This window comes from Bison bison, unplaced genomic scaffold (genome assembly GCF_000754665.1).
Source record: "Bison bison bison isolate TAMUID 2011002044 unplaced genomic scaffold, Bison_UMD1.0 scf7180017864389, whole genome shotgun sequence".
Taxonomy (NCBI): Eukaryota; Metazoa; Chordata; class Mammalia; order Artiodactyla; family Bovidae; genus Bison; species Bison bison.
In genome coordinates, this window is record NW_011494961.1 from 2,929,380 (window position 1) to 2,953,138 (window position 23,759).

At 38.5% G+C, this 23,759-nt stretch overlaps 1 pseudogene; it reads right to left on the reverse strand.

Annotated features, from left to right (window-relative positions):
- LOC105002099 overlaps window positions 1–17,243 on the reverse strand; it is a 42,406-nt pseudogene extending 25,163 nt beyond the window's left edge.
- Between the last annotated feature and the right edge of the window lie 6,516 nt (window positions 17,244–23,759).

Consider the following 23,759-nt stretch of genomic DNA (forward strand, 5'->3'; position numbering starts at 1 on the left):
TCACTGTTTCCATTGTTTCCCCATCTATTTGCCATGAAGTGATGGGACCAGATGCCATGATCTTCGTTTTCTGAAGGTTGAACTTTAAGCCAACTTTTTCACTCTCCTCTTTCACTTTCATCAAGAGGCTCTTTAGTTCCTCTTCACTTTCTGCCATAAGGGTGGTGTCATCTGCATATCTGAGGTTATTGATATTTCTCCTGGCAATCTTGATTCCAGCTTGTGCTTCTTCCAGCCCAGCGTTTCTCATGATGTACTCTGGATATAAGTTAAATAAGCAGGGTGACAATATACAGCCTTGACGTACTCCTCTTCCTATTTGGAACCAGTCTGTTGTTTCATGCCTAGTTCTGTTTCTTCCTGACCTGCATACAGGTTTCTCAAGAGGCAGGTCAGGTGGTCTGGTATTCCCATCTCTTTCAGAATTTTCCACAGTTTGTGGTGATCCACACAGTCAAAGGCTTCGGTATAGTCAATAAAGCAGAAATAGAAATAGTTAAACATTTACTTTTATGTGAACTAGTAAACATCTTTGCCATAAATTATGAAGTATAATTTTCTCAAGAATTTCAAAATGACTGTTTTCTATATATTTTTCAGATTTTATAAAACACCCAAACATTAAATCTAAGTCTGTAATCTGATTTTCCTTAATTTCATGCTTAAAACATGTACTTTCAATTATTTCACTACCCATGTTTCTCAAGACTGTTTTCTGTCAACTCTGCTTGTTTGAATAAAAATCTAAAGAAACATGAGAAATGTTAAGCTGAATTCAACTTTAGTTTTTAAAATTCAGTTCACTATTGCCTTAGAGAGATCATTATGTCTTCTAAATTCATTGCTGATACTGATGCTACCATAATTTTTTAAAACATAATTTTGGACATGTTACTGTCCTACTCTTAAACTTTGGCCTATATTCATACACACACACACACATAAATATGCATACTTATATGCATCCCACATGTATGCCAAGTAATGAGTTGTCAATGGCAAGGAACTGCTCATTCTTATTTAGAAAGGGAAGTACTTGTCTCCAAAATCTCACACTCTCGTCCTCTGTGTATGTATTTTCTTTTCTCGGATTACCTCCTGTCAGATCCTTCGAACACCGGATTTTGTCACCTCCATTAAAACTATCCTTTTAAAGACTGGAAAAGACCTCTATTTTTCTCAATCCAAACCTTACATGATTCATCATCAATAAACAATTAATGCTGGAAAGGCTGTGAAGAGAAAACTTCTACACTCTTGGTGGGAATGCAAATTGATACAACCACTATGGAGAACAGCATTCAGTTCAGTTCAGTTCAGTTCGGTTGCTCAGTTGTGTCCAGCTCTTTTTGACCCCATGGACTGCAGCACACCAGGCTTCCTTGTCTGTCACCAACTCCTGGAGCTTACTCAAACTCATGTCCATCAAGTCGGTGATGCCATCCAACCATCTCATCCTCTGTCGTCCCCTTCTTCTCCTGCCTTCAGTCTTTCCTATCATCAGGGTCTTTTCCAATGAGTCAGTTCTTCGCATGAGGTGGCCAAAGTATTGGCATTTCAGCTTCAGCATCAGTCCTTCCAATGAATATTCAGGACTGATCTCCTTTAGGATGGACTGGTTGGATCTCTTCGCTGACCAAGGGACTCTCAAGAGTCTTCTCCAACACCACAGTTCAAAAGCATCAATTCTTCGGTGCTCAGCTTTCTTTAGAGTCCAACTCTCATATCCATACACGACTAGTGGAAAAACCATAGCTTTGACTAAATGGACCTTTGTTGAAGAACAGAATGGGGGTTACTTAAAAAATTATGCGGCTATCATACAACCCTGCAATCCCACTCCTGGGCATATAATATATGTGGAGAAAAACATGGTCTGAAAGGATGCATGCACCCCAATGTTCATTGCAGCACTGTTTACAATAGCCAAGACATGGAAGCAACCTAAATGTCCATCAACAGAGGAATGGATAAAGATGTGGCACATATATACAATGGAATATCACTCAACCATAAAAAGAGTGAAATAATGCCATTTGCAGCAACATGGATGGAATTAGAGATTGTAAAACAAAGAGAAGTCAGTCAGACAGAGAAGAGGAAATATTGTAGGACATCCCTTACATGCAGAATCTAATCAGAAATTATACAAATGAATGTATTTACAAAACAGGAACAGACTCACAGACCTAGAGAATGAACTATGATTGCCAGAGGAAGGATGGGGGGAAGAGATAGTTAGGGAGTTTGGGATCGACCAGTACATACTGCTATATTTAAAATAGATAACCCACAAGGACCTACTGAATAGCACAGGGGACTCAACGTTTTTTGGCAGCCCAGATGGGAAGGAAGTTTAGGGGAGAACATGTATGTGTATGGCTCAGGCCCTTTGTTGTCTGCATGAAACGATCAACAACATTGCTAAATAAGATTAAAACTAAAATATTTTGTAAAATGTACTGTGTACTGGCCCAGCTGATCTCCCCTTTCTCCTTGAAACACTTTCTCTTGTCTTCTAAGGCAGTTCACTCCACTCCTTCTCTTCCCATCATAGCGATTGTTTTCTCCTAGTCTCCTTTGCTGGTTTCTGCTTATCTAAGTGCTGAAGTGTCCTAAGGCTCAGTCTCAAGCTCTTCTCTATTTGACCTCACTCCTCAGTGATCTCTCCCAGCCTTATGGCTTTGCACATCACACACATTGACAACTTCCTATATTCATGTCCCAAGTCTGGATTTATTCCCTAAATGTCAGAATTTCACATGTAACTGTCTACTTCATTCCTCTATTTGGTTGTTTGTCACCTTCAACTTATATATCAAATAGATTTCTCAAACTTAACATGTCCTAAATTGAAATCTTTATCACCCATTAACAACTCTTCCCCTAAAGTTTTTCTCAACCTAGTAAATAAAAAATCCACCTTTCAAATTTCTCAAGCCATAGTCCTTAAGGTCATTCTAGACTCCTCTCTTTCTCTCATGCTTTACATCTATTTCACTGACATATTTATCTGTATCTTCCTCTGTTAACACCTAGTTCCAAGACATCTCTCTCTCTCTCTCTCTCTCTCTCTCTCTCACCTAGAGTAGTAAATATCCTTCTAACTGATCTCCCTGCTCATTTCTCTCCTTCAATATCTCCTTCTCCCATTCATAGAAAAAGTTATAATTCTCAAAACATCTCTCAGGCATTGGACGATTTGACCCCCTACCTCTGTGCCTACATGCACTTTCATCCCACTGATATCAGTCTGAGATATCCAAGTAATTAAGCTGAACTTTAAACAGAAGAATGGAAATTTCAATAACCAGACAGGGAGTCATGGGTGGAGAGGGGCTGCTGTTTTAAGCATTCTCACTGATAGGAGGACATCTGATCAGAGATCCAAGAGAGATGCGGCAGTAAGAAATGTGGCCCTCTGGGAGAAGACTGTTTCTTCCAAGTGAACAGTTAAGTGCAAAGGCCCTGGGCAGCAACGTGCTTGGTAATTTGGAGGAACAGAAAGAAGCTGAAGACTGAAAGCTCAACCAAGGTAAAGTGACTGCAAATGTTTTGGAGGCTCTATCTGCTTTGGTGTTCAAAAGAGGAAATATGAAGAAAAAAATCATTGCACTAACAAATGTTTATTATGTAACTCTTGTAGCCAAAGCACATGCCTAGACACAAGACATATCATTAGACCAAAGTGGTGTTTCCGTCACAAGACACAAAATCTGCTTTGTAGAGAAGACAAGTATTAAATAACAGGATTCAGTAAATGTTTTGAGGTTGTGCAGCAACAAAGAAGATTTCAAAAGGAGACCTGAACCTGAATAATGGTGTAAATAAACTCAGATATGTAGATAACAACACCCTCATGGCAGAAAGTGAAGAGGAACCAAAGAGCTTCTTGATGAAAGTGAAAGAGGAGAGTGAAAAAGTTCTTTGAAACTCAACATTCAGAAAACAAAGATCATGGCATCCGGTCCCATCACTTCATGGCAAATAGATTGGGAAACAATGACAACAGTGACAGACTTTATTTTCTTGGGCTCCAAATTCACTGTGGACGGTGATTGCAGCCTCGAAATTAAAAGACTCCTTGGAAGAAAAGTATGACCAACCTAGATAGCATATTAAAAAGCAGAGACATGACTTTGCCAACAAAGGTCCATCTAGTCAAAGCTATGGTTTTTTCAGTAGTCATGTATGGATGTGAGAGTTGGACTATAAAGATGGCTAAGTGCTGAAGAATTGATGCTTTTAAATTGTTGGAGAAGACTCTTGAGAGTCCCTTGGACTGCAAGGAAATCAAACCAGTCAATGCTAAAGGAAATCAATCCTGAATATTCATTGGAAGGACTGATGCTGAAGCTGAAACTTCAGTTTTGCCCACCTGATGCGAAGAACTGACTCATTGGAAAAGACCCTGAGGCTGGGAAAGATTGAAGGCAGGAGAAGGGGATGACAGAGGATGAGATAGTTGGATGGCATCACTGACTCAATGGACATGAGTTTGAGCAAGCTCCGGGAGTCGGTGATGGACAGGGAAGCCTGGCATGCTGCATTCCACGGGGTTGCAAAGAGTGGAGCACAACTAAGTGATGAACAACAAATGGTGTAAAAAATTAATAAACAGAAATCTCAGTCAAATAGAGTTGGGAGAATTTTCATGCCCTATAAGGATAACAGAGTCAACAGGAAAGAAACCCTGCTTCTTTCCTGGAAAGAACGCAATGAAATGCCATATTCTGTTTACTAGATAGTCCTCCCAACTTCCTTCTCCTCTCTATAGAAGTGTTTTCCTCCTGCCATGTGGGCACTTGCATGTGGGCCATGCCTCACCATGGCCACGATGATAGACAGTGGTGTGTATGTGCATGTCCACTCAGTCTTGTCCCACTCTTTGGGACCCCATGGACTGTAGCCCAGTAGGCTCCTTTGTCCACTAGACAAAGAGTGGACTTAACTTAACAAAACTTAACACTAGAGTCACCTGGGAAGCCCCACAGACAGTTAGGTTTGGGGTAGTACCCTTTCTTGCTCCTTAATCTCTGATGCTTCAATTTCCTCCTCTGAAAGAAGTGGGTAATGACTAACATTCTTATAGGGTTCTTGTGAGGCTTATGGTGAGGAAGTTCACATGATACTGTTATAGAAAGCATTTAATTTTATATATTTATAGTAGCCAATCTGTGAAGAGAGACTTTAAACATCTTAAAGACTCTTAAGAATATACCTATCACAGAGGAGGGAGCTCCCATAATGTAACTTACTGTCAAAAAATTATATAATAACCTAGTGAAGCAATGTTTGCCTAAAGCTTTGTTTCATTGCTAATGTAACAGAATAAAAACTAAGAAATAATGGATCTTCTGACGTATTTGCTGGCAAAAATCCTTATTGCAGTATTTTCCTTTCGTCTCATACAAAAATGAACAGGAAAGGTTTTATTATGTATTCTGGAATTTCTTTGGACAATTTAAGTGGGATAAGTTTCAGTGCTGAGAAATAGATTTGTGACAACCAGCCTTATCCATCATTATATACCACAAACTTCACACTCAAAAGTATCAATAGCACCATAGTGTGTTTCATTTTATAGAATTATGTGCAATAATAGCCTTTAATTTTTTATATTTTAAAATTTTGAGTCAGAGAAGAGCACTATCATCATATTAAGAAAAATTTACCAAGATAAAAACATTAACATCGTGAGCACAGAAAGCTGACCCATTCAAAAAGATGATCATCTACTTCTGAAGCAAAATACTGAAATCAGGCAGCTGAGTGACATAGAAATACAAACAGCAGGTTACAATGAGTCCTGGCCAGATAGAAACCACAAATCTACTTCAAACATTTTGATAAAGGAACCTAAAGATTCTAAATTTTAGGTCAAGATAATGGACTTCTTCCCTCTTGAGAGAATATTAAATGGCAGAAAACTAATTTTCAAAGAGTAAACAACCCCTAACCTCAGATATGCAGATGACACCACCCTTATGGCAGAAAGTGAAGAGGAACTAAAAAGCCTCTTGATCAAAGAGAAAGAAGAGAGTGAAAAAGTCAGCTTAAAGCACAACATTCAGAAAACTAGGATCATGGAATCTGGTCCCATCACTTCATGGGAAATAGATGGGGAAACAGTGGAAACAGTTTCAGACTTTATTTTGGGGGCCTCCAAAATCACTGCAGATGGTGACTGCAGTCATGAAATTAAAAGACGCTTACTCCTTGGAAGGAAAGTTATGACCAACCTAGAGAGCATATTCAACAGCAGAGACCTTACTTTGCCAACAAAGGTCCATCCAAGGTTACATACAGTTTTTCCAGTGGTCACGTATGGAGTGAGAGTTGGACTGTGAAGAAGGCTGAGCACCAAAGAACTGATGCTTTTGAACTGTAGTGTTGGAGAAGACTCTTGAGAGTCCCTTGGACTGCAAGGAGATCCAACCAGTCCATCCTAAAGGAGACCAGCCCTGGGTGTTCATTGGAAGGACTGATGCTGAGGCTGAAACTCCAATACTTTGGCCACCTCATGTGAAGAGTTGACTCATTGGAAAAGACTCTGATGCTGGGAGGGATTGGGGGCAGGAGGAGAAGGGGACGACAGAGGATGAGATGGCTGGATGGCATCACTGATTCGATGAACATGAGTCTGGGTGAACTCCGGAAGTTGGCGATGGACAGGGAGGCCTGGCATGCTGCGATTCATGGGGTCACAAAGAGTCGGACACGACTGAGCAACTGAACTGAACTGAACTGAATGGTGAAGAGAATAGGTGAGCACAGGATTTATCAACAGATACAATATAGTAACCAATCTCTGAAACTCAAAAAGCAGATATAAAAATGGGGAAGAAGCCATAATCCAGAGGAATATCTTCAAAGCTCCTGCTACAGTTATTGATTTGTCAAATTCTTGGATTTCTTACAGTATATAAAATTTGATATTATATTAAAGGCATTAAGATGAATATCACATTCTCTTGTTATTTGCTATCTTTTTCAATGCAGAAAATTTCTCCTTTCCTTTCGAGGTTTTGCCTTGGTATAGAAATACTTTTTTTATTTTTGCAATCATAGTTTAATTTTTTAGCTAACTAAAATTAGCTAAACTAATTACTAGAATTAGTTCAAGCTAACTAGAATTCTTGGTAAAAAATTTTGAAGGCATGTTATACTAATCTGACTTTCATTGAGTGAGCATTACTATAGTAAATGGTTCATATTAATTTAGCAAAGAATAGGTAATATCTGGCTTAATGAAAGACCAAATGTTACACAATTAAATTACATGAAAACAGCTATGTCATATTTAATCTGTTAAAAATTACCTGTAAAAATCACTCCAACAAAAATTGTCTGTTTTTTGTAGTAATATAGTTTTGTTTTGTTTCTCTTATGGTGTCACCATTGAGACAAATTTTGACCAACTGTAGTCAAAGGGATTTTTTCTCACAATTTATTACTAAATATTATACACAATAGATCAAGCATTTTTCTTAAAATCAACATATAATAGATGTTTGGAGTGGCACTGAGTTTATAATTCATTTTAATAACAAAAGAAACTACTTGAAATGTAGCTTTAAGCCATAAAATATGTGCTATCCTCAAAATATACAATATATTTTAAATGTTAGAGTGTTTCTATCATTAAAGAAGAAACCATTCTATTGACTTTAGATACCATGGGTATTTTAATACCTAAAATACTGGTTATTGTTTTCTCCAAATGCAGTTTCCATAGAAACAGTACATTTTTAAATTTATTTTTTAATTGAAGGATAATTGCTTTACAGAATTTTGTTGTTTTCTGTCAAATCTCAATATGAATCAGCCATAGGTATACATATACCTCCTCCCTTTTGAACCTCCCTCCTCTCTCCCTCCCATCCCAGCCCTCTAGGTTGATACAGAGCCCCTGTTTGAGTTTCCTGAGACATACAGCAAATTTCCATTGGCGATCTATTTTACATACGGTAATGTAAGATTCCATGTTACTCTCTCCATACATCTCACCCTCTCCTCCCCTCTCCCCATGTCCATAAGTCTATTCTCTATGTATGTTTCTGCATTGCTGCCCTGTAGATAAATTCTTCAGTACCATTTTTCTAGATTCTGTATATATGTCATAGAATACAATATTTATCTTTCTCTTTTGATTTACTTCACTCTGTATAATAGGTTCTAGGTTCATCCACCTCTGTAGAACTGATTTGAATGCATTCATTTTTATGGCTGAGTAATATTCCATTGTGTATATGTACCACAACCACTTTATCCATTCATCTGTTGATGGACATCTAGGTTGCTTAACACTAGAGTCTATTGTAAATAGTGCTGAAATGAACAATGGGATACATGTGTCTCTTTCAATTTTGGTTTCCCCAGGGTATATGCCTAGGAATGGGATTGCTGGGTCATATGGTGGTTTTATTCCTAGTTTTTTAAGGACTCTCCATACCGTCTTCTATACTGGCTATATCAATTTACATTCCCACAAACAGTGCAAGAATGTTCTCTTTTCTCCACACCCTCTCCAGCATTTATTGTTTATAGGCTTTTTGATGATGGCCATTCTGACTGCTGTGAGATGATATCTCGTTGTAGATTTGACTTGCATTTCTCTAATAATGAGCGATGTTGAGCATCTTTTCATGTGTTTCTTCGCCATCTGTATGTCTTCTTTGGAGAAATGTCTATCTTTTTCCCACTTTTTGATTGGGTTTGTTTTTCTGGCATTGAGTTGTATGAGCTACTTTTATATTTTACAAATTAATCCCTTGTCAGTTGTTTCATTTGCTATTATTTTCTCCCATTCGGAGGGTTGTCTTTTCACCTTGCTTATAGTTTCCTTTGCTGTGCAAAAGCTTTTAAGTTTAATCAGGTCCCACTTGTTTACTTTTGTTTTTATTTGTGTTACTCTAGGAGGTGGGTCATAGAGGATCTTGCTTTGATTTATGTCATTGAGTGTTCTGCCTATGTTTTCCTCTAAGAGTTTTATACTTTCTGGTCTTAAATTTAGGTCTTTAATCCATTTTGAGTTTATCTTTGCACATGGTATTAGCAAGTGTTCTAATTTCATTCTTTTACATCTAGCTGTCCAGTTTTCCCAGGACCATGTATTAGAGAGGGTGTCTTTGCCCCATTGTATATTCTTGCCTCCTTTGTCAAAAATAAGGTACCCATAGGCGCATGGGTTTATTTCTAGGCTTTCTATCTTGTTCCATTGGTCTATATTTCTGTTTTTGTGTCAGTACCATGCTGTCTTGATGACTGTGACTTTGTAGTATAATCTGAAGTCAGGAAGGTTGACTCCTCCAGCTCCATTCTTCTTTATCAAGACTGCTTTGACTGTTCATGGTCTTTTGTGATTCCATTTGAATTGTGAAATTTTTTGTTCTAGTTCTATGAAAAATGCCACTGGTAATTTGACAGGGATCACATTGAACCTGTAGATTGCATTTGGTAGTATAGTCATTTTCACAATATTGATTCTTCCTACCCAAGAACATGGAATAGCTCTGAATCTGTTTATGTCATCTTTGATTTCTTTCATTAGTGTCTTATAATTTTCTGTGTACAGTTCTTTTGTTTCCTTAGGTAAGTTTACTCCTAGATATTTAATTCTTTTTGTTGCAATGGTGAATAGGATTAATTCCTTAATTTTTCTTTCTGATTTTTCATTGTTCGTATATAGAAATGCAAGTAATTCTTGTGTATTGATTTTGTATTCTGCAACTTTGCTAAATTCACTAATTAACTCTAGTAATTTTCTGATACTATTTTTAGGGTTTTTCATGTCATCTGCAAAGAGTGAGCACTTTACTTCTTTTCCAGTCTGGATTCCTTTTATTTCTTTTTCTTCTCTGATTGCTGTAGCTAGGAACTATGTTGAATAACAGTGGCGAAAGTGGACACCCTTGTCTTGTTCCTGATCTTAGGTGGAATGCTTTCAGGCTTTCAGCATTGAGAATAATGTTTGCTGTAGGCTTATATATGGCCTTTACTATGTTAAGGCAGGTTCCTCCTATGCCCATTTTTTGAAGAGTTTTATTCATAAATGGATACTGAATTTGTCAAAGACTTTTTCTGCATCCACTGAGATGATCATATGGCTTTTATCTTTTAATTTGTTAATATGGTGTATCACATTGACTGATTTGCGTATATTGAAGAATCCTTGCATCCCTGGAATAAACTCAACTTGATCATGGTGTAGGAGCTTTTTGATGTGTTGCTGAACTCTGTTTGCTAAAATTTTGTTGAGGATTTTTGCATCTATGTTCATCAGTGATATTGGCCTGTAGTTTTCTTTTTATGTGTTTTCTTTGTCTGGTTTTGGTATCATAGTGATGGTGACCTCGTAGAATGAGTTTAGAAATGTTCCTTACTCTGAAACAGTTCATTTTATTTATTAGACAAAGAAAGACCAGAACTGACTCTACTACAATGAGAAGTCCTTTTCACCTCTGGGTTCAATGAATTCACATATATGTTAAAACACACTTCAAATATTTGCTACATTTTGTTTTTATATCATAAGCTAATCTTTATATTTTCTTGATATATTTATAATATCAAAACATACTTAGTATATATTATAGACATTCGTATACATATTTACACAAATACAAATAGAGGAAGCAAGTTAGAGGCAGACAGACATAAATACTAATGATATATTTTCTAAGACTATTAGTTACTTTCTAATATGACACATTTAAAAATTTATCAATGTAAAAATACAGCAGTTTCATTCTGCATATTTGAAGAGTTGAGTTTTTAAGTAATAAAGATACTTCTACATGATATTCAATCTAACATTATAGCATTTTAGCGTATAATCATGGCATGCAATTCATCAGTGTTTAATCTGGTAAAAGTAGAAATGACTGATGAATGTTTTTAACTTGGGTGGGGGATAAGGTAGAGAAAAATATACAAAGGTGGCATACACTGCGATTTTTTAGAAAAGGTACTCTGGGTCTCTTTCTGCTCCCCTTTTCTTTAAAGGTTCTCATACATCAAGTGGTTACTCAGTCACTTGGAAAGAGTTAAGCAAGAGTTAAGAGTTAAGAAATCAAACTATCTATCAAAATCTAGAATATATAGTTTCATAAATATTCAGATACATTTATATTAATTCACTGATCAGTCTCTAGTCCAAGAAAAGCTCAGATTATCTGTTTTTCACAGCTGGAACTACCCTTCCCTTTTCTGTCTACTGTACCTGAATGAATAAGCATCCTGCTTTGGAAACAGAGCAGCAAAACAAACAGAAATAGTGATGTAATTTGCTTTCTGTCCTCAACACCAATGCTTACTAAGGAAAGCTTTATTAGCAGAAGGAAACTTTTTTTTAAAAAGTTTTAATTCCATCTTGGTATGAGGTTGAGTAAGAAAAGTGGATATATTGGATCAAAAGAATACAAAGTCAAGTTTTTAAGTGTGATTGTGTAGTTTGTCAGTTCCCCCTGCTGCTACTGCTGCTAAGTCACCTCAGTCGTGTCTGACTCTGTGTGACCCCATAGATGGCAGCCCATTAGGCTTCCCCGTCCCTGGGATTCTGCAGGCAAGAGTACTGGAGTGAGGTGCCATCGCCTTCTCTGCAGTTCCCCCTAAGCTTAGGAAAAATAGTAGAGTACTTAAACTTGGAGAATAGGTTCATACAAGGCATTAGAATCAATGTCTGGATTATAACAGTAGCAGATCAAGGAACAGGGGAAATCATGGAAATGTTCTATCCTAATAAAATCAGCCAAAGGCTCAAGTGCAAATTAAGTGAAGTCTCTGTACCATACATGCACTTCGTATCTTTGACCTCTTACTGTCTCCAAACCCACTTGTATTTCTCCATGACTTCCTCATCAGATGTCACTGAGCAACGTACAGCTAAACAACACTGATGGAATCCATGTCCCCTGACCCATGTGTTGTCTTCTCCAACTAAATGTGACATCTTGTGAGCCATTCCCTAAGGTTATGCTCCAATTAGAGAGGACTAATTAGAAAAACTGCACCAGAAAACTGTGCAAATGTCTGCTGACTGCTTCACATATTTTTTGAACTGTTGAACTATACAAAGAAACAAAGATAAACGTTTGTTTTTTGGTAAGTGTTCAAGTTTCATTTTAGATACTCTGACTCTCATAAAAATTCTGTTGTCTGATTTTAATTACTTCTAAACTGTCTCAAGAAGCAAAAGTTAGAACCCTGTATGGGACAAATGATTGGTTCAGGACTGAGAAAGGAGTGTGACAGGGCTGTCTGCTGCCACCCTGTTTGCTTAATCTATACACTGAACACATCATGAGAAATGCCAGGCTGGATGAGTTACAAACTGGAATCAAAATAAGTGGGAGAAACCAACAACCTCAGATGTGCAGATGATACCACCCTAACAGCAGAAAGCAAAGAGGAACTAAAGAGCCTCTTGATGAGGGTGAAGGAGGAGAGTGAAAGAACCAGCCTAAACCAAATATTAACAAGACTAAGATCATGGCATCCAGCCCTATTACTTCATGGCATATAGAAGGGGAAAAGGTGGAAACAGTGACAAATTTCCTCTCCTTGAGCTCCAAAATCTCTGCGGATGGTGAGCGCAGCCATGAAATCAGAAGACAATTGCTTCTTGGTAGCAAAGCTACGACAAACCTAGACAGTGTGTTGAAAAGCAGGGACATTACCCCTGCTGACAGGTCCATGTAGTCAAGGCTGTATTCTTGCCAGTGGTCATGTATGGTTGAGAGAGCTGAACCATAAAGAAGGCGGAGTGCCAAAGAATGATGCCTTCTAATTATGGTGTTGGAGAAGACTCCTGAGAGTCCCTTAGATAGCAAGATCAAACCTGTCAATCCTAAGGGAAATAAACCTGAAAACTCACTGGACTGATGCTGAAGTTGAAGCTCCAGTATTTTGGTCATCTAATGCAAACAGCCAATTCATTGGAAAAGTCCCTGATGCTGGGGAAAATTGAGGGCAGAAGGAGAAGAAGGCGTCAGAGGATGAGATGGCTGGATGGCATCACCGATGCAATGGACATGAACTTGGGCAAACTTCAGGAGATGCTGAAGGGCAGGGAGACCTGGCATGCTGCATTCCATGGGGTAGCAGAGTTAGACATGACTGGGCCACTGAACAACAACAAACTGCAAAAGACTCAGTTTTGAATTATATGTTGCTGGAGATCAGCCCTGGGATTTCTTTGGAAGGAATGATGCTAAAGCTGAAACTCCAGTACTATGGCCACCTCATGCCAAGAGTTGACTCATTGGAAAAGACTCTGATGCTGGGAAGGATAGGGGGCAGGAGGAGAAGGGGAAGACAGATGATGAGATAGCTGGATGGCATCACTGACTCAATGGACGTGAGTCTGAGTGAACTCCAAGAGTTGGTGATGGACAGGGAGGCCTGGCGTGCTGCAATTCATGGGGTCACAAAGAGTTGGACACGACTGAACGACTGAACTGAACTGAATACACTGGTGTGAGTTTCTAAAACAGTAAACTGTATTAATAGTAAGATGTTTCCTACCAAATGACTAAATAGTAGCCTAAATTAAACCTTCTTTATGAATACGCAGGGACTACAACAGGATTTGAGATTTTATAAAACACATGTGTTTAAACAGAAAAAATAAGTAAAGTATTTGGCCAGATTTTAAGTATTTTGTTTTATAGGGTGATATTATTTTTAGAACATTATGTTTTCATTTGTGAAATTAAAAAATGGCCAAAAATGATCCAGTTTTTATAATTTGAAAAAGGAAATCTGAAAACATGCCTAAGAGATTATTACCTAATGAGCACTTTTAGAGAAAAAAAAATTAGAGAGAAAAGTAATATTTTAAAGGCTGGAGGTCCCTATAAAAGACACATGAGACTTTAACTTGTCTCATTTTATCTTCAAAGGAAGTTGGTACATAAACAATCCTAGCACCTTGGATTCAAAGTAGACTGGCACATGCATGTCAGAGTTTTGGGCCAGCCCTATTTATTGGAACTTTAGGACCTCCCCCAGATTAAAAATCTCAGTGAAGATTCTACTACACAAGCACGGGTATTGGCTTCCAAATGTTTCTAGCTTACAAGAAGTTGCATACCACCTGACATTTACAGAAAAAAATTCATGCATAAACAAGGAGGAAATCATCAAAGTCCAAAATTCTTTTAGACAGCATTTTTTAAAAAAAGGTAGGAGAGAAATCAAAACTGATCTCTGATTCTGATCTTAGCTTCTGCCTCTCTTTTCTTTCCCCTTGGTATTTGTCTCTCTCCATAACAGCTCTTCTCTACCCATAATTCCAGCACAGAGGAGCTGGCTCCTAGGACAAACCAGAGCAGTGCCCAGTCCTGAGTGTCAGCCTGTTGGCGATGTCCAGCTTACAGAACTATTGGATCTGGGGATTTGGTTGCACAATGGCCACTTCAGATCGCCCCTCTCTGAGAGCTGGTGGTTCCACTGTTGATGTTTCCACCTTCCTTTGGGGGTTTTGCAGAGAAGGCAATGGCACCCCACTCCAGTATTCTTGCCTGGAAAATCCCATGTACGGAGGAGCCTGGTAGTCTGCAGTCCATGGGGTCGCTAGGAGTCGGACATGACTGAGCGACTTGACTTTCACTTTTCACTTTCATGCACTGTAGAAAGAAATGGCAACCCACTCCAGTGCTCTTGCCTGGAGAATCCCAGGGACAGGAGAGCCTAGTGGGCTGCCGTCTCTGGGGTCGCACAGAGTCGGACACGACTGAAGCGACTTAGCAGCAGCAGCAGCAGTTGGGGGTTTAGACATCTATGCTTCTCATCTATTTCCCTAAGTTCTACTTCTGACAGATTTTTCACCAAAGCTGAAATTTCCCTACTACCAATAGCAGTGGTGACCTACCACTTTCCAGGAATGGATCTAAGCCCTTATGTGGCTGTCACTCAACAACTTTAGCTCTCAACAGCCACATCTGCAAAATACTGTCATACTGTTGGACTGATACCTTGTAGACCTCATAGTTCTCAAATTTTCTGAAATTATGTTAGGAAAATATTAATTCTATGCTCAAGATTGTTAAAGCTTAATGATAAGTAATGGGATTTCATTATACTGTTCTATTTTTTGTGCAATTAAAATTTGCCATAATAAAAAACTTTTTTAAAATGCTTCATTATCTAAGGAATAATATACCAGCTGATCTTCACTAAAACACATAAATTAACAGTAATTTGGAAATTATCTTCATCTTTGTATTTATCTTTCAAATGGAATAGATATGTAAAAACAACTATGATGGTAATTGAATTTTTCCATCTGTTCCACATTTTGTAAAAGCAAAATCTGTATGTAATAAAATCAAACAACATTATTCTTCTTTGCTTAAAAACAGCCCTAAATTTTGTCTTTAGTAGTTGCAGTTTCCCCTGGGGGACAAGCATTCATTTAATTCTTGTGGGAGCCCATCCTGATGTAAGTAAACGCTGTGTTTTATTTACAGTTCTGCCAGACTTTGCCCAAATTCCTTTCTTTAAGGGATGCACTTATTGGACAAGAAGTTCTCTGTTCAAACAGACACTGTCACCCTGGGTTTGGCTGAATAGAGAGTTTGAATCACTGAGAACTAGAATATCAACTTTCTAAACCACACCATATCTGCTAGGGTATGCAATGTTCACCAAAAAGTTTGAGCAAATAAACTGAATTGAAAAAAAACAATTTCCCACATTATTAAGGTCCCACAAACAATGCAATGCTCTCTTTTGAAAGATCAGCATTATCAACGATAACAATTATCCCACATAAACATTATTCATTCAAATAAGGAAAGCTGAAATGTTTAAAATATAAATAACTAGCAAAATTCAACCAGATGTTTTATCATGGTTCATTATTTTTTTTTCTTTTTTCTTTTGTAGTCCAAAGTCCCTTAATCAATGCAAGAGAAAATATATGTTTTAAGTTTTAATATGTTTTCTTTAAATTTTCACTTAGCTATTAAAATCTAGCCTATATAAATCTAGAAAAGAATGAGGATTCTTGCTAGTCTTCAGAGTATCTTTCTTCTGGAATGTCAATCCCCTGCACTATTTAGAGTTCAATGTGAGGTAAACAACATTTGATGGTGATGGGCTTTCTCTGAAATGGATAATTAAAGAGGTATTGCTTCATTATGTCTTGAAGTATTTGGAATCTCAGTTTACTACTCACAGCTTATTTATGATTCACAAATAGTTGTTCCTTAGATTCCACATATATGATTTTGGTATTTCAAGATCTATTAGCTCAAAAACCCACCTAGAAACACAAAACTGAACAAAACAGAACAAAAACTTCTCCACTGCATACCACTTGGTTGGCACCAGTTCCCTCCAACATGTAACTGTAAGACATACATCTTTGGACATTTAAAAAAAAAAAAAAGAATTGGTCAGGACAACTTCATTGTAGAAGCAAATAAATGGTTTTAAGAACAGCTATTGCTGCTGTGGACGAGGTAAATATTTGATTACACGACACAGAAAATAGTAACAAGCAAATACAGTCATTTTAAAAATGGCTAATGTACTTCCAAGTGTCATCCTCAAATACTTTCATCCAACCAAACGAGAAAACAGAAATAATCCCTAGTCAAACCTTAAGGAAAAAAGACAGATATGAGCAGATTTTTAATGGAGAAGAGCTTTGGCAGAAAGGTGGTTACCCAGATTCTAGAAACCAAAGCAATTTATTTTATTTATTTTGCATCTTCAGATCTAGATGCTTTAAAATATGGCCATTCTGAAGGAATGGGTCAAATGACCAGCTTTAAACAAAGAGAAGGATGGAAGAGGTGATCCTAAGTACAGAATTCAAAACTGGACACAGAAGTTCAGTTGAGCTTCTAGTGACATTTAAGAACAGTCAGTATAATGTAGACCAAGATTCATGCTTGAAAGAAATCTGCAAGATGCTGTAAACATTATAATTTTACAGCCTTGTTCATTTCCCTCTTAACAGCTAGCATCAGTGTACTTATCACTGTGACTGGCCTGAGTTTTGGTTATTTTCAGTAATCAGCGCTCCCATCCATCATGCTCTCCATTTTTATTTATTTTGCTTGCTCTCCCAGAGGCTGATCGTTATGCAGTGACAGCTGCAGCCTCCTCTGCCTTCTGGCTGGTTTGGCCGATAGGAGGCACCAGCACTTTGGGAGGGTCTTAGAGAAAGATGAGTTCAGGGCATTGCGTATTCTCCCAGGTCCTTGCTGGAGGTTGGGAGTTGGCGCCATCGCTTCTGAATGTTGCAGCTTCCATCAGGCTGTCGTCTCCATACAGCTATTCTCTCTGCTTTCACTAAAGTTTCCCCTCCTCTCACCCCTTCTCTCCCACCTTCCTCGAAACACAGAAATCTAAAAGTGATACCACTGCCTCAGTGAACTGAAAACATTAAATCCACAATAAAAGATTTTTTTAATGCAGAGAAGTTGATTCATACCATATGTCCATTTCAATAGCCTAGTTGGCTGGTGCAAAGCTTTATAAGTCTTGGAGAATGACTGAGCCTTATCACAATCTTAATCTGCAGTTCTGGATAAGGAAAAATCACTGTGGTCCCCAATAGCTAGTATAAAGCTATCAACTTAACCTATTATTTTGAAAATCTAACAAAGATGATTAGAAGCAGTTGGCTTCTCAGAGACAAAGTGTATCTTTACCATTTTGTTTTCAGCCCTCTCTCATCGCATAGTCCCTACAATCTTTATATGCTGTGGAATGTTATACTGGATTGTTTGTTATACTGACAACCACATGTATTACATGCATTTTGGGATTAGGAATAAAGAAAGCTAGATGCTTTAATAAGATCCATTTACACCAGAGGGTGGAAGATAAACTAGAGAAGTTTCAGAGGTCTATGACTAGGCAATGTCAGGATATTACTTAGAAAGTGACAGAAAATAGCTATATCTTCTATCACTTACCACGAAGGGAGAGGCACACTGCTTGCTGGGTCTTTTCTGGATTCTGGAACAAAGTACACCGGGTTTGAGTTGTGAGTTCAGAGTGGGCTCCACATCATAAAAGGCTTCATATTAGCTCCAGTTAGCCTTCACTCACAGGCTAGTTCTGAAAACTAAATAAAATAATCTGTGTAAATCACCTAGTATGATAACATGGTGCATAGTAACCCCTCATTAAATGACTGCTTGAAAAGAAGTCCCCTGAGAGATGCATTAGAAGTAGGAAGAGAGTTGAGGGCAGGGAAAGACATCATGGTGTTTACAAACATATGTTTTTTCATAACTCTATTTACCCAATGCCCTCAGTTTACTGAATTCTAAGTAGGTTTATCTATAAGTTGCATTTTAAAGAATTATTTCAAATGCCCAATGTTTAGCTTCAAATTAAAAAAAAAAAAAAAAACATGAGTTAGAATAGCCAAGAAATTAATTGCCTGTCATCATGCACTCAAAAATCAAACCCTTCTAGTACAAATATTTTCATTTAATAGACAAGCTTCCAACTAAGTGCCTTTCTTCTACAGTTTTCAACCCAGATGGTTTATTCCACTCTTCTTGTTATGTATTATCTATAGGAGCAACGCTTAGATGAAATACAAAATCTATTTATCAAATTTCTATCACTGCTTATTTTATAATTTACTGTACATTTTCACCTTTCTTTTCTACAATATTAGGTAGAAGAACTTGATTATAAAAAGCTAGACTATTTTAAAACTTCAGGTTTACACAATTTTTAACAGTAAAACAACTACCACTCTTTATTTCTCGGTGGAGTCAACTGTCACATAAGTGGAGAATCACTTCAAGATTGATGTCGTCTGCCCCGGCCATGCCCCGTGCAATTCTTTATGGCTTCATACCAAAAACACTGTGTGGGAAAAAAAAAAAAAAACACTTGGGATGTGTAGATATTATGCTCCTGCCAGTATTTTCAGTGAATATATTCATCACCTCGGGCAAGTCACTTCATCTCATTTTACATCCACAGCATGAGGACGGAAGGGACTCATGCATATCTCTTTCTAAAACTCTGCATCATGTACAGACCTTTATCCTGTGTGCAGGAGATATACACCACATCTACACTCAGGCCACAAAACATTGACTTGATTTTTGTTGACCAAAGAAGATATAAGACAATTTCAAACATGAGAGGAAACAGATAAATAATTCTGTTCTTTAAAATGCACTAAATGGAGGGCGGTTCTAAGATGGCAGAGGAATAGGATGGGGAGACCACTTTCTCCCCCACAAATTCATCAAAAGAACATTTGAACGCTGAGTAAATTCCACAAAACAACTTCTGAATACTGGCAGAGGACATCAGGCACCCAGAAAGGCAGCCCATTGTCTTCGAAAGGAGGTAGGAAAAAAATATAAAAGATAAAAAGAGACAAAAGAGCTAGTAGGGATGGAGATCCGGCCCGGGAAGGAAGTCTTAAAAAAGAGAGAAGTTTCCAAACACCAGGAAACACTTTCACTGGCGGGTCTCTGGTGACCCTTGGAACCTCAGAGGGCAACATAACTGTGAGGAAAATAAATAAATAAATAAAACCCACAGATTATGTGCCTAAGGCAATTCCCAGTGGAGAAGCAGCTCAGATGCTTGCATCTGCCACTAGCAAGCGGGGGCTGGGCAGGGAGGCACGGGCTGCATGCTTAGAGTAAGGACCAGGCCTGAATGCCCCAAGGGCAATCCGAGGGAACTAACTTGAGATAGCAAACCAGACTGTGGGATAGCTATCCTGTGAAAAGCCCTAACCTAAGACACTGCCAGGCCCGCTCACAGAACAAAGGACTGAGCAGAACTAGCCGGCTATGGACCGGCCCATCCTCTGCCGGAGACAGGCAGGTGAGGGCAGCCAGAGCCAGAAGGGGGCAACCATGGCCCCAGAGAGACATCATCCACCAAACTGCAAGCAGGCTTTGTTGCTAACCAAGAATTCTTGGGATTCTGGATGGTCGACATCCACAGGGAGGGTTGCAGCCAGAGATCAGCTCCCCAGAAGAGACACATGGCACACCTGAGAAGGTGTGCAGTTTGTACACCCAGAAAACCGAGCAGCAGGGACAGGGGAGGCGATAAGTTGCAGCAACCGTGCTCGCCAAGCACCTGGTCACCTGAGCTGCTTGGACCTGGGAAGGGCACAAAACACAGGCCCAAACCAAGTCTGTGCCTCTGTAGAGTACCCGAGAACCTAAACCTGAGCGGCTTAGACCTGGGAAGTGCATGAAACCGGGGCCTGCCTCAGACAGTTCCCTGGCAGAGCAACCTAGAGCCTGAGCAGTATAGACTGGGAAAGCACATAAGCTGTGAGTGGGGGCAAACCCAGTGTGGCCGAGACATGGCGAACACTCCCCACACAGGCCAGTGTTATTTGTTTGCAGAGTTCCTCTCTCCCCACAGCACGACTGAACAAGTGAGCCTAAAAAAGTGACCACCACCACCCCCTTGTGTCAGGGCAGAAATTAGAAACTGAAGAGACCAGCAAACAGAAGAAGCAGAACATAGGGAACAGCTTTGGAAGTGACAGGTGAACTAGATTAAAACCCTGCAGCTAGCACCGACTACATAGGAAGGGGCCTATAGATCTTGAGAAGTATAAGTCGGATCAAGGAACTATCTGAAAATGAACTGACCCCACACTGCCCACAACAACACCAGAGAAAGTCCTAGATATATTTTTACTATTATCATTTTTTAAATTTACCACAAAAAAAATCTTTTTTTATTTTATTTTTAAAATTTAAGTCCTCTATTACTCCTTTAATTTTCAGTTTTATAACCTACTATTACTTTGCTAAAAAAAAAAAGACCCTATTTTTTAAAGCAAACTTCATATATATATATTTTATAATTTTTATTACTTTGTTTTTTTCTTTAATATTGTATTTTTGAGAATTCAAACTCTACCCTAGATTTTTAATCTTTTCTTTTTGGTATTTGTTATCAACTTTGTACCTTTAAGAACCCAATCTTCAGTACCTATTTTTACTTGGGAGCAAGATTACTGGCTTGACTGCTCTCTCCCACTTTGGACTCTCCTTTTTCTCCACCAGGTCACCTCTATCTCCTCCCTCCCCCTTCTCTTCTCTACCCAACTGTGTGAATCTCTTTGTGTGTTCCGGACGGTGGAGAACACTTAAGGAACTGATTACTGGCTGGATCTGTCTCGCTCCTTTTGATTCCCCCCTTTATCCTCCTGGCCACCTCTGTCTCTTTCCTCCCTCTTCTCTTCTCTGTGTAACTCTGTGAACATCTCTGATCGGTCCAGACTGAGAGCACATAAGGAAGTGATTACTGGCTAGCTTGCTCTCTCCTCTTTTGATTCCCCCTCTTTTCCTTCTGGTCACCTCTATCTCCCTCCTCCCTCTTCTCTTCTCCATGTAACTCTGTGAACCTCTCTGGGTGTCCCTCACTGTGGAGAAACTTTTCATCTTTAACCTAGATGTTTTTCAACAGTGCTGTGTAGAAGGAGAAGTATTGAGACTACTGTAAAAATAAGATTGAAAACCAGAAGCAGGAGGATTAAGTCCAAATCCTGAGAACACGAGACAACTCCTGACTCCAGGTAACATTAATCGATAGGAGCTCATCAAACACCTCCATACCTACATTGAAACCAAGCACCACCCAAGGGCCAACAAGCTCCAGGGCAAGACATACAAAGCAAATTATCCAGCAACACAGGAACATAACCCTGAGCCTAATACACAGGCTGACCAAAGTCATACCAAACCCACTGACATCTCATAACTCATTCCTGGACACTTCATTGCACTCCAGAGAGAAGAAATCCAGCTCCACCCACCAGAACACTGACACAAGCTTCCCTAAGCAGGAAACCTTGACAAGCCACCCATCCAATCCCACCCACAGCGAGGAACCTCGACAATAAAGAGGAACCACAAACTGCCAGAATACGGAAAGGCCACCCCAAACACAACAAAATAAACAAGATGAATAGTCAGAGAAATGCCCAGCAGGTAAAGGAACATGATAAATGCCCACCAACCAAACAAAAGAGGAAGAGATAGGGAATCTACCTGATAAAGAATTCTGAATAATGATAGTGAAAATGATCCAAAATCTTGAAAACAAAATGGAGTTACAGATAAATAGTCTGGAGACAAGGATTCAGAAGATGCAAGAAAGGTTTAACAAGGACCTAGAAGAAATAAAAAAAGAGTCAAAATATAATGAATAATGCAATAAATGATATCAAAAACACTCTGGAGGGAACCAACTAGAATAACAGAAGCAGAAGACAGGATAAGTGAGGTAGAAGATAGAATCGTAGAAAAAATGAATCAGAGAGGAAAAAGGAAAAATTAATTAAAAGAAATGAGGACAATCGCAGAGACTTCTGGGACAATGTTAAACGCCCCAACATTCGAATCCTAGGAGTCCCAGAAGAAGACAACAAAAAGAAAGACCATGAGAAAATACTTGAGGAGATAATAGTTGAAAACTTCCCTAAAATGGGGAAGGAAATAATCACCCAAGTCCAAGAAACCCAAGGCAAAACACCACAAGACACATATTAATCAAATTAACAAAGATCAAACACAAAAAACAACTATTAAAAGCAGCAAGGGAAAAACAACAAATAACACACAAGGGAATTCTCATAAGGATAACAGCTGATCTTTCAATAGAAACTCTTCAGACCAGGAGGGAATGGCAGGACATACTTAAAGTAATGAAAGAAAATAACCTACAGCCCAGATTACTGTACCCAGCAAGGATCTCATTCAAATATGAAGGAGAAATCAAAAGCTTTACAGACAAGCAAAAGCTGAGAGAATTCAGCACCACCAAACCAGCTATCCAACAAATGCTAAAGGATCTTCTCTAGACAGGAAACACAGAAAGGGTGTATAAACTCGAACCCAAAACAATAAAGTAAATGCCAACGGGATCATACTTATCAGTAATTACCTTAAACGTAAATGGGTTGAATGCCCCAACCAAAAGACAAAGACTGGCTGAATGGATACAAAAACAAGACCACTATATATGTTGTCTCTAAGAGACCCACCTCAAAACAGGGGACACATACAGACTGAAAGTGAAGGGCTGGAAAAAGATATTCCATGCAAATAGAGATCAAAAGAAAGCAGGAGTAGCAATACTCATATCAGATAAAATAGACTTTAAAACAAAAGCTGTGAAAAGAGACAAAGAAGGATACTACATAATGACCAAAGGATCAATCCAAGAAGATATAACAATTATAAATATATATGCACCCAACATAGGAGCACTGCAATATGTAAGACAAATGCTAACAAGTATGAAAGGGGAAATTAACAATAACACAATAATAGTGGGAGACTTTAATACCCCACTCACACCTATGGATAGATCAACTAAACAGAAAATTAACAAGGAAACACAAATTTTAAATGATACAATAGACCAGATAGACGTAATTGATATCTATAGGACATTTCATCCCAAAACAATGAATTTCACCTTTTTCTCAAGTGCACACAGAACCTTCTCCAGCATAGATCACATCCTGGGCCATAAATCCAGCCTTGGTAAATTCAAAAAACTGAAATCATTCCAAGCATCTTTTCTGACCCCAATGCAGTAAGATTAGATCTCAATTACAGGAGAAAAACTATTAAAAATTCCAACATATGGAGGCTGAACAACATGCTGCTGAATAACCAATAAATCACAGAAGAAATCAAAAAAGAAATCAAAATATGCATAGAAATGAATGAAAATGAAAACACAACAACCCAAAACCTGTGGGACACTGTAAAATC